This window comes from Rhineura floridana, chromosome 1 (assembly GCF_030035675.1).
Source record: "Rhineura floridana isolate rRhiFlo1 chromosome 1, rRhiFlo1.hap2, whole genome shotgun sequence".
In the NCBI taxonomy this organism is placed as follows: Eukaryota; Metazoa; Chordata; class Lepidosauria; order Squamata; family Rhineuridae; genus Rhineura; species Rhineura floridana.
This window is the reverse complement of record NC_084480.1, coordinates 46,867,459-46,879,451: the sequence shown is the minus strand read 5'-3', so window position 1 is coordinate 46,879,451 and position 11,993 is coordinate 46,867,459. Positions and strand designations below refer to the sequence as shown.

The 11,993-nt window shown below is 39.5% G+C and overlaps 1 long non-coding RNA gene across 1 annotated transcript; it reads right to left on the bottom strand.

Annotated features, from left to right (window-relative positions):
• Positions 1 to 2,555: 2,555 nt before the first annotated feature.
• LOC133375692 (uncharacterized) lies at positions 2,556 to 5,563 on the bottom strand. The gene is made up of 3 exons (XR_009760308.1): positions 5,484 to 5,563; positions 3,677 to 3,769; positions 2,556 to 2,978 (listed from the first exon to the last, which is right to left on the bottom strand). It is a non-coding gene; the product is annotated as an uncharacterized LOC133375692 (long non-coding RNA).
• Positions 5,564 to 11,993: the final 6,430 nt, after the last annotated feature.

The following is an 11,993-nucleotide window of genomic DNA, read 5'->3' as shown; positions in this document are numbered from 1 at the left end:
GGCCCACAGCAGGCTGGTGCCCAAGGGCCCAGTCATGCCTGGCACCGGCCCTGCAGGTTGGGGCAGGGCCATTAGATGCAATCCCACTCCTGACTTCTGCATTGACTGAGCATGCGGTGCGCAGGAATGACTTAAGTCTGGGGGCTGAGAACAGAAACTTCATAGTCAAAGGCTGAGATTGGTGAACTAACTGGGACTGTGCATGCTCAAAACCTCAGTGCTCTTTTAAAAGGGGTGTGCAGTATTATCTTTTAAAACTGTCTGCTGATATAACGTCTCTGGGCTGCCTGTTATAAATATTAGGACCTGAGCCTTGCCCTCTGCTGCCCTTGCCTAGACAACAAAGCAATGCTGCAGAACTCTGCTTTTCTGGCTCCAGGGTCTTCACTGTGGAAGCATGGATACCTACTCTTATGGAGAACCTTCCATGCCTGTATTGGGTGTGGCCAGAGGCAAAAGTGGGTAGAGCAATGGATGTCGCTCTTTTCTTTGTACAATAGGCTACCTTCCAGTCATGGGAAAAGTTTCCACACCCACTCTTCAGATTTTCTTTAATGCTGCCATTTCAGCCACCCTTAACCCTGCAGTTCAAAAACACACAGGGAGCCTGCATGGCTACAGGAAATTCCCTGCTTCACACAGTCATTCTCAGCAAGTTGAGGGTGGCTGAAACGATGATGGGGGGGGGGGGACACGACTCTCATCCATATTTTCCAAACACTGCAATGTGATGTCATCAGGACAGAGGAAGCTGAATGTTGGAAGATTCAAGTTAGATAGAAGAAAGTATTTCTTCACACACCACACAGTTAAACTATGGAATTTGCTCCCACAAGAGGCAGTGATGGCCACCAACCTGGATGGCTTTAAAACAGGATTAGCCTTATTCCCTATGAATTTGTCTATCAATGGCTACTAGGCGGCTTTGTTCTGCCTCTGAAAACCAGTTGCCAGGAATCACGAGAGAATGCTGTTGCACTCCGGTTCTTTAACATTTGGGTTCCACTGCAGTCCTGATCAAAATCACACATCACAGCGCCGGCTGTTTTATTCTGGAATTCCTTCATCAGAGTAGGAACCATAGTAGTCCAAAGAACTAAGATTACATTGGATCACAATTCTTAGGCTTTCCTGGAATACTGTCACTGGGAGTTGTCCTCCAGTGGATCCTCTGCCACAAACAAGATAGATACATAACCAGAGATCAGAACCCACCCATTAATAAACACAGGAAATTTGTATCCAGCTCTGTCTTGTTTTGCAAGTGACTCCTCTTCAGGAGTCCATAGATCCAAGAAACCCTCCTTATGGTCCAGAATCCTGCCTTTGCCTAACACCATACCCAGAGGTGACATCTGTTGCCAGTGGTCTCAGTGCTTGAGTCCTACTCCTTTAATTTCTAGCTGATCTTCACCAGCAAAATGAAGCATAACCTATCCTGTGGAACAGTTTTATAAGATTGATGACCTTTATTGGACAAGCCTGAGGCTTGTCACTAGCCTTGGTTCTTGCCCTAAGGGCACTTCCAGACAGTTACTATTTATGGGTGGGATTCAATCACATACTGGCAAATTCAGGTTGTGTAATTATAGTTGATTTGGAACTCTTGTGCAACAAACCCACTTCCCAAAAGATTGGACTTTTTGCCATAACGAAAGTGATGGGAAAATGCACTGGAAACTAATCAGGATGAATGCTCAATAAACAGGTCATCCAGGAGCACTTCTCCCAGTTACCTCTTCCTGGTCCTTCCTATCTCTCTGTTTCTTGGATAATGCTTCAGCCTGTTAGCTACTAGCAGCAGCTCAGTCCCTGAACTAAGCCCCACTGAACCTGGTAAACAGACATAGAATTGTGCTGGAAAGGTACTTCTCCAAGATCTTGCTCTCCCACCAAGTCATGGTTCTCTTTGCAGGTATAGGCTTCATTCGACACAACCTACTATGTCCATTCTTGGGATGGGGGACAAATGAGGGGTTCAGCACAGTTATCATCTGGTTTTCAGTGCCCAAAATGTGCTTATTTAGTATTTTCTAAGCCCTGACAAAAAGCTCACATGGTCATGCTTTCAGGGGATTAAAACACTGTCAGGTGATCCTATTAGGAACCAATTCACAAAACATTTTCCCCCACCACCACAAATGGACTTCCACCCTGTCGGTGGAAATGCATGTGGCATCTGTCCTTGTGAAATGGGTTCATCATAAATAAGACCAGCTGTTCCACATATCAGGGTGTCCAGTAAGCTCTACTTTTGAGTGCCACCTGGCAGGGAGTGATAGGGAGATTGGTGTTGATGAATCCTTCTAGAAGGATGGATTTTGCATGGTTAGCTACCAAGATATAACTGCCAAATAAACATCTCACAAGGTCAACCAGCCTTTCTTTATCAGAGGCAGTAAACAAGAGGTGAGGCTAAAAGAAACTGCATGTGGAACTGAGGTAAAGTTTGAGATAATCATAATTCATGCCCTCTAGGTCTGTACCAATAGTTTGATAGGCTTGTTTAGATTATTTATTTATTAGGCTTCTTACCATCACCATGAGGTCCCAAGGTGGGTTACAACTTAAAATATAATATTAAAACCAATTTAAACAAATTACCATCAAGAAATTACCATCAAGAAAACAGAGTGGATCCTAGAATATCTCTCTCAGGTGTCAAAGGCCCGGGTGAAGAGGTGCACCTTATTTTTTCTCCCTTTTCCCCTTATACATGCCCTTCCCCTTCAAAAACTCAGTGACAGCCACTTGCATCCTCTGTGCTTTCCTTACAGTATTAGTTAGATTGTACTTCAAAGAAATGATTCATTACAATCATTTTTATTTACAGCCTCATTACTTCTGGTATCTGAGAAGATTTTCTTGTTGAGAAAGTGACGCACTTTCCTCCCTACTCCACTTTGTCTTGGCTCCTTATCTCTGAAGATCAGCACTATTAATCATAGCAGCTATGGATTTCGTTCGCACATCATTTCCTATAAAAGGAAATGCAGTATATTACACGTGAGTCACTACAAAATGAACAGCTTTCATTATCTGCCGCTATTTCAAACTAAATTGACATTTATGGTATGACAAAAGGCATAGTGCTGCTTCAAATCCTCACCAAACTCTCTGCCCCCCCTTTTTAAACAATATTGAGTAATTTTATTTACTGCTTGGCCTTAATTGTAAGTCAGGAGTTGCCTATGCAGCATTTTTGACTGGAAAGGCATTTATTCCAGAAGAGGGCACGGCCTTTGTTTGGAATCCAGGGTGGAAGAGGAAGCAGGGATCTACTCCTATGCTGGAGCTTTCTTGTCTCATAATTCACTGCTGCCTCACCCCCACACTTTTGTCCCCTAAAAAAAGCCACAGCGGTCAGTCAGGGAACTTTCCAGAATGGTGTGGGATTTGGCATGGGATTAGGCCTGTGGTCCGGGGGTGGGGGGATGGAGAATGCAGAACCACTGTAGAAATTGAAATCCAGTCACCACCACCTGACATATCAGGTTATTAGAATCATTGTAGAATAGTACATTGTATGGAATGAACTCTAAACTAAAATGCCAACTCAATTTAGTATTGTATTCTATTACGGGTTTTATTTAATAAATTGTTAGCTCATTTTTCATTCTTTTAAGACACAGGCTGGCTTAAATTGGCATAGATTTTTTTTAAAATATAGATGTACCTGTTAATTTGTGACATCATCCCAGCCTCTTACGCTGCAGTCCTATACTCCAGGGTGGCCACTTACACATTGCCAAAAAGAGGAAATGTGTCACTAAAAAAAACCAGATATTTGCATTATATTTGCATATTCTCCTTTTCTCTTTTCTTATGGTTCTTTATTTTTAAATCGGGCTTCAACCGTTCAGTCCTTCAGATAGAGGATACCTTCATATAGAGGACTGTTCTCTGTAAAACAGGACACAGACATCCTACAATACTCACTTACCTGGAAGTAAGCACCACTGAATTCGGTACACCTTACTTCTGAATACCTTACAGAATTGTGCTCTTAGCTAGCCTTTGAAGGGGTAGAAAGATCTGCATAAGCTACCTACAGTAGATTTTGCCGTAGATATTACTTAGTGTACATACTCAGAAGTCAGGCAGTCAATCACCTCGGATAACAAAATCACACCTGTTTAAAAAGATGGAAGAGACAATAATTTGATGATGATGCCACTAGAATGCTTCCACACATTGACAAGTGTGGGTGATAAAGTGGCCCACTAGAGGTAGATCCACCTCACCAGTAGATCCAGTTTCCCAGGCCTGTGATAGGCCATCTATGTGGTGAAATATGATCCTGAATTAGGGTTGCCAGGTTCTTGGCCTGATCCTATATCTTTAGGAGAAGAGAAGGTCAGCCAAGTGCAGGTGTTCTTGCAACTCTGTAATGAGAAAAACCACAAGGTGGAATTCTCTCCCCCTCCCACAACTTTTAAAGATACAGAAGACCTCTTGTTTGCCAGGCCCAGCCTCCAACAGGTCTTCTGTATCTTTAAAAGTTGTGGGGAGGGAGGGAGAATTCCACCTTGTGGTTTTTCCCATTACAGAGTTTCAAGAACACCTGCACTTGGCTGACCTTCTCTTCTCCTAAAAGATACAGGATCAGTCTCAGGTAGGGTTGCCATATTCCAGTTCCACAAATCCGGGCAGGCTAATTTGCATATTTGCATATTAATATTTGGATTGTCCAGTTTTGTTTTTGTGCCTAGGAATTACCACCAAAAACTGGGGAAAGATGTGAGAAATCTTTTTTTAAAAAGCAACGTTTTCAGCCTTAAATGCCTAGACTCTAGTTTCCAACACTATGGAATATTTATTGATTGATTAAGAGGATTTACATCCTGCCCTTCTGCTGTTAAAAACAGAGCTCAGCACAGCTTACAAATATAATAAAAACAATAAAAATACACAATCAATATAAAAACATAATAAAAACACAAAATAGCAACAAACAAAGTAAGTCAGGGCAGCAGTATGGTTAACCTTTGCTGGTCATTGACCAAAATAAACTTATTTACATTTTTTAGTATGGTTAACCATTTCATATATGATATATTTCAGAGATGTGGTGGGTGGAGAAAAAAAAGGAGCCGAAATGTTAGGAAAAGGAATCTTTCACACCACATGCTCAGTTGTAAATACTGTTGCAGCAAGTTCCTCCAGTATTCCACTGGTGCAGGCACTCAGACATTCAAAGTATCTGTATGTTTCTTAGGTTTTATAAAAGCAGAGCTTTGCTTAACTCAAAATTTCACACCACATGCTCAGTTGTAAATACTGTTGCAGCAAGTTCCTCCAGTATTCCACTGGTGCAGGCACTCAGACATTCAAAGTATCTGTATGTTTCTTAGGTTTTATAAAAGCAGAGCTTTGCTTAACTTAAAATTTCTTCTCCTTTTGATCAACCACATCTACACCATTTCCACCTCCATACTCAAAATGAAACTGGGCCTGGAAGTGTGCAACAAACCCATACATACCTTGCTAATTAGATTACCAATGCCAGGATGTCTTACTCTCCTGCTTCCCCCCCATCCCCTGGGCATCATGAAAGACCCAGTCCTGGGCTCAGAAAGAAAATAAATATCTGGTCCTCTTCAAAGTACTCATAAGCCTCTTGTTTTAATTAAAATAATTATAAATTCCTGCTCTTATCACTAATGGGAGTTAATTACCTTGCATAAGCTGCTGTTGCTTCTATGGCTGTAACGGAGTGAGGTTAAAGATAAGTGAAATGCAAATAGGAAAACAACAACACAAAAGGCAGTAACACTTTCCTAAATGTAATACCATACCAACCACAACAAGATTCCTAAGAGTAAGGCAGAAAACTCAGCATCCCTCAACCAGTCAGGATTCATAACCAAAAACCCAAACTAAAAAAATCCTAGCAGCCAGTCAGCCAAGGTCACAGAAATCCCCATGCACCACAACCTGACCTGGGGACTGCAGTTAATGCAGAATGTTGCAGCACAATTGCTGACATGAGTGAGATCCTATCAGTACATAATACCTCTGCTCTGAAATCTGCATTGGTTGCTGATTTACTACCAGGCCAAGTTCAAGCTGTGCTTTCCATGTTATGGGTGCCACATAGTACTTGTTCTGCTCTTGTAAGAAATCAGTCCTGTAAAGTGGCATCACCTACGCTTTGGAACTCCTTGCCTATTGACATTAGGCAGATGCCTCTTTTCAGCACCTGCTAAAATCAGTTTTCTTGAGGCAAGCCTCTCCAGGCATGTGGAAGCTATTGTGTTTTTAAATCTGTTTTTAACTCATGGTTGGTTTTATTATTTTGAATGTTTTTAAGTATCTGTCCTTAATGCTTTTGCCAATAATTTTATTGTTTTAATTCTTTCTGTAAACCGCTTTGAGATTTTTTACAATAAAACGGTATATAAATGTTGTAAATAAAAATACATAAATAAATGTTGGAGTCACTGTGGCCCTTGAGTCTCTTCCCACTTTTAGGAACCAAGGAATCTGCCTTATACTGATTCAGGCCATTTCGTACCATGATTTCTTAAATGCAACACCATACCAACCACAAGATTCCTATGAGTAAGGCAGAAAACTAAGCATCTCACAACCAGTCAGGATTCCTAACCAAAAACCAAAAATATGATAAATGAAGAAATATTTATATAAGCATGACTATCAAATATATTTATTATTTACACAAACTGTAAAGATATTTATAGTGCAATCCTAGGTTTATTTATTCAGAAGCAAGTCCCAGTGTATTCAGTGGGGCTTACTCAAACAGGGACAATGTTTTTGGTTTGCTGTTCCTGTTTTTTTTTAGCTTTTCCGTTATTGTTAGTTTTTATTGTTAGTCTCTTAATGTTTTGATGTTTGCATGTTCTGCTTTGTACGTCGCTTAGAGTGGCTGACAATTCAGCCAGATAAGCAACTAATAAGTCGAATAAATAAAAATAATAAATAGGGACAGAAATGCAACCTCAAGTGATAAGCAACTTCATTCACACAACCCAAAATTCCGAATCATGCCACTTTACGCTGTTTTGCAACTGTTTATACTTGTTTTTATGGTTATTGGATTTTAAATGGCTTTATTTCTTGTTGTGAGCTGCCTTGGTTTCCAACCCTACCTCACAGGGTTGTTGGAAACACTCCATACATGCACACACACACACAAACACTGCAGATGTATAAATACATACAGCCCATATAATAGTTTATTGTCAAACCAGTTGGTCATTGCAGAAAAATCAGTATTAGTTTTTAAAAAATCAGTATTAGTTTCCTACAGAATAAAAACTGTAATACCTAAGTAAGCCCTGCCTACTTGCTTTAAAATAAGACTGGAGAGGGGGACAGAAAGAGTTATAACACAAACACAATTCTTTTTTACATTAACTCCAAAGTCCCATTGATTTTCAGCACATTCATAACCATGTCTACTCAAAAGTAAGTCCTATTGAATTCAATGGGATTTACTCTGGGCATATGGGATATGGGCATATGGGATTTTACAAGAGCAAGTATTGGGAAGGTTTTCAAAACACTGCCCAGGATCTGACTCCTGCACACAAGAGGGTTAAAAACTGAAATGTATATATTTACCCAATTTATGAGATTTTCAGATAAACGGGGGAGGGGGACAAACCACCATTTTCTGGCATTGCAATGAGGTTTTCTAGACACTGCCTCAGGGCAACCAAATGCAATCCTGTCTTCACTGATTGGCTGCAATCCTGAATGGGTGGGGTTAAAACTACGAAGTGCTATACAGTACTGTTTTAAGAAAGATTTAACAGTTGGGGGGGCAGCTGACGTTTTTATGTATATCTTGAGAACTGGACCACCTAGAATTTTTTTTTTAATTAGAGCTGAGAATCTGGGCCGCCTAAGGGGCTAAACGGGTGCCGAGTGGCATGCAAAGAATCTGGGTAAAACCCGGCTAACCGGGCAATATGGCAACCCTAGTCTCAGGCCATGGACCTGGCAACCCTATTAGATGTGTAAGGCATGGAAATTGGTACTACTAGAACTGAAACCACAAGGAAGGTCTGCATTAGTGAGTTTGTTAGGGCTGTAGTTTATACATTTTTTGGCATTTATTAAACAATCTGTACTGGGACAATGGTGCAGGTGTTCTACTGAATTAATAAAAAGGTGCATATGCTGAGTCAAGCCTCTTTCTGTGTTTTCTTCTCCTGTTTGTTTTCAATAAATACTACTACTACTACAAATAATTTTCTGGCAGGACTGTTTCATGCTGCTACAAGAATAGCTAAAGCAATATAAACAGTAGTCCTCATAAATTAATTATTTAAACATTTTTAAAAAGAGTTAACCTGATGTGGGCTGCATTTCTCTGCACACTTACCTAGAAGTAAGTCCCAGTGAACACAGTAGGATTTACTTCTGAGTAAACACAGATAGGCTTGCACTGTTAAGCCTCCATTAGAAGTGCCCACACAGTCTTTTATGTGGAAGTGTGTTTAGGATTTGGGCCACAAACTGTATTCCTCAATGGGTTCTTACACAGAGAAAGAAGTTGAGGAAGGACATTGTGTATAGCTAGGAGGAGATCTGCATGAATTCCACTCATCCTTCTATTTTTACCAATGCAAATTACATGTTATCTTTCACCCTTCATGATTACAAATCACTGTGGCTATTGTTATTAAATCACCAATAGCTTCATTCACTACTTCTTCAATGAAGCCCATTTCCTAGTCTCTTTATGAGATTCACTTTTTTAATTGGAAAGTGCTCCCCAATGCCCAAATGAACAATGACTCTTCCTGTGGTCACTGATGTCTATAGTTGCTTTTGAAACTGGTAAATGCATTATTGTTGCGTCTTTGTTTGAAAGAAGCACATGACTTGAATACGCAGTTTGATTTGTTTCTTTGCCCTCTTTCTAAATCAGTTCTGGCTTCTTCTCTTTGATTAAATTACATTTATTAACAACAACAGGGTTGCGGGGGTGGGGGGAATGACATCTCAGAACCCATGAAGAAACATAAGGCTTCTCTGTTGAATTAACATTAGGGTTGGGGAAGAAATTTGATTCAGTTCATATTTAAAGGCAAATCTATCCAATTCACATTTTCAAAAACAGTATGAGAACTGAACGCAGCCATCTTTCAAATCCGCACTTATCTGAATTTTATGATGCAGTTCTCCAATCAAACAATATTTTTAGAAATGCATATATTATGTAAAAGAGTACATAAAAAGAAAATATTAGTGAAATATGCATTCTCAGGAGAAATTGCAAAAATGTGTACATTAGTAAAAATGCAGATAAAAATGTGATTAGTAGGAGAAATTCACACAAATATGCTGAGGAATTTTCATTAGGATTTTTTAAAATTTCAAAATGTTGCAGTAATGTGGAGAACTGTATTTATTATTGGAAATATGAACAGAACCGAAACTGACAGATCCCTCCATCGTTAATCAAAATCAAGAATGCACAAATGCAGAGAAAGTACTCCTGTTTCATAGTGACAAATGCATTTATGTTTGTTCCCACCAGGTTGGATCTACAGCTAGGGATCTGTACATTTCATTTCTCTCAGTTTCTCACTTTCCATTCTTAAATTTAGTTCACCACATTTCTGCAGCAACTTGCAATATTTCTTTTTTAAATCCTCGACCAGCATTTTAGTGTAAATTTCTCTGGGGGAAAAACATTTTTGTATGGTGTTTTGACTTAAGTACACATTGTTGCAAGCAACTTTTACTAACATAATGCATTTCTGTATATTATTGTTACGAATGTATGTGTTTTTATGCACACTTTCCCCTAATATATGCATGTTTGTAAACGTTGGTAGGAGAAATGCATTGTAAAATACTGGAAAGGGCGAAGATGGCTGTGTTTCAGTTCTCGTATAGTTTTGGAAAGTGCAAATTTAGTATGTTGCCTTTAAATGCAAAGCGAATCAAATCTACACCATCCCAATCCACAGCTGAAAGGACTCAATTCTGGAATAAAGCAAGCCACCAAAGATGGACAAATAATAATAGTATCTTTAGAATAAGATATCAGTAGAAGGGGCAGTTTAATTACATCTAGCGAAATTTTGTTGGTAGCAAGTTGAGATTAGGTAGATGCTTGCTGGATAACTGTTACCATTAATTGCTCTCTTAATTATTCTTTGGCATGGAGACCAGAAACACTTAGGTTTTTCTTTCCACTGCCAGATGATATTTTCCCTTTATTTTTCACCATTTATGATTATGGGAATAATCTCAACAAATTTAGAACACAGGAGTCTGGTTATTATTATGTTTCTGTTTTCCAAAGCATGAAAAGTATAAAATATAGCCCTGCTTTTCAAATGCAGAACCAGTCCAGCAACTCAACGTGTTGCAACTTGTGGACCGGAGATACATTAGTGGTACAGGCCTCCACTGGGAAGGTCTTTTTAAATATTGTTGCCATGACAGTGCAACAGGTCCCAAGTGGTACAGTCTTAATTAGGACCTAGGAATGCCTTTGTTCCAGCATACATTTATTTCAGATGAGCATCATATGCAGTGCAGTTAGGGGTTTTATACAAGAGGCTAACATCTCTCTTTTTCAGATTATATAGTTGTTCCAGACAGTGCTTTTTTTAAAAAAAAAAAAAGTGCCAGTACTCATATCTTGAGAAAAGTACTGTGGGTACTTGCATAAAATGGCTGCCATGGGCAGCAAAAAAAAAAAGGAAAAAAGAGGTGATGATTTTCTATGTGTCTGAGTACCATCACACACACACACACACACACACACAGAGAGAGAGAGAGAGAGAGAGAGAGAGAGAGCGCACTGGTCCCAGATAATTCAAAGCCCCGATAACATATATTCTGTCCTTGAAGATAATAAAATATCAGAAGCCTGTTCCACAGCGACTTGCATGGGGCTTTCAGCTGCCTCTGTTTTGTAGAACAGCTGGCATAACTGTTGAGTTGCAAGAGGTGCCCACTATTTGTAGGAAACAACGTAAGACATTTTTGTTTCAAGAAGCTTTTCCAGGTGGATGGGGGACAGAGAGGGGAGGGATGTGGGTCTCTGTCTTGGGTGTTTATTGGCACTGTTTTTAAATGTACCTTTATATGTTTTTATTGTATGATCGTACATTGCCTTGTAATGTATATGAAAAGTGACTTATCATCATCATTATCATAATCAACAACAACAATAATAATAAATATGCAGATCAAAGGTGACTTCTTATCATCATCATCAACAACAACAATAATAAATATGCAGATCAATAATAGTTTCTAATCTGTGCCCCCCCGCCCCCAATGATGTTGGACTACAGGTCTCATCATCCATGTTGACAGGCCCTCCCTAAAAGAAGTGTTAAAATTCCTCTAAATGTCAACTGCTCCACTACTGGAAGGAGGAGTCAACCCCCCTAGTTGTACAGTGAACAGAGGACATGACTCAGCTGGCAGTATACAAGGAGGTGACCTTCCGTAAACACAAGAAAGATGGGAAGTTCTCTGTTCTATGTCCTGCTTGAATGACTGAGCACTGAGTTGGTCTGGACCACCAAATGTCTCCCTCCACAACTTGCCCTTCTCCTCCTCCTCCCACTTACATGTTCACACAGAATACATTGTTTTGTTATGATTTATTGTGTATTGACTGTATTTGTATGTTTTTGTTTCTTTTTGGAAAATTCAATAAAAAAACAATTTTAAAGTGTTTACATTCCTATCAATCCTTTTAAAAAAAGCTGCAATCTTATACACCCAACTCTGGGAGAAAGTAAGGGAGATTACTTCTGAGTATACACATCTTGAATTGCACTATAAATCATTGTTTACACTTCTAGTCCTTTGCAAGAAAAAAGTCTGTCTATTCATGGGCTCAAGTTTGCAAAATGTTGTGCTCTCCTCCTTGACTGAGAATATAGCTTGCTGTAACAAGCACTCAACAAGATTCCGTAGGAACCTTCTGGGAGTTCTCACCTTGCTCTGTTAGGAATTGCTCTTTTCTCCAAACTATCTCCAAG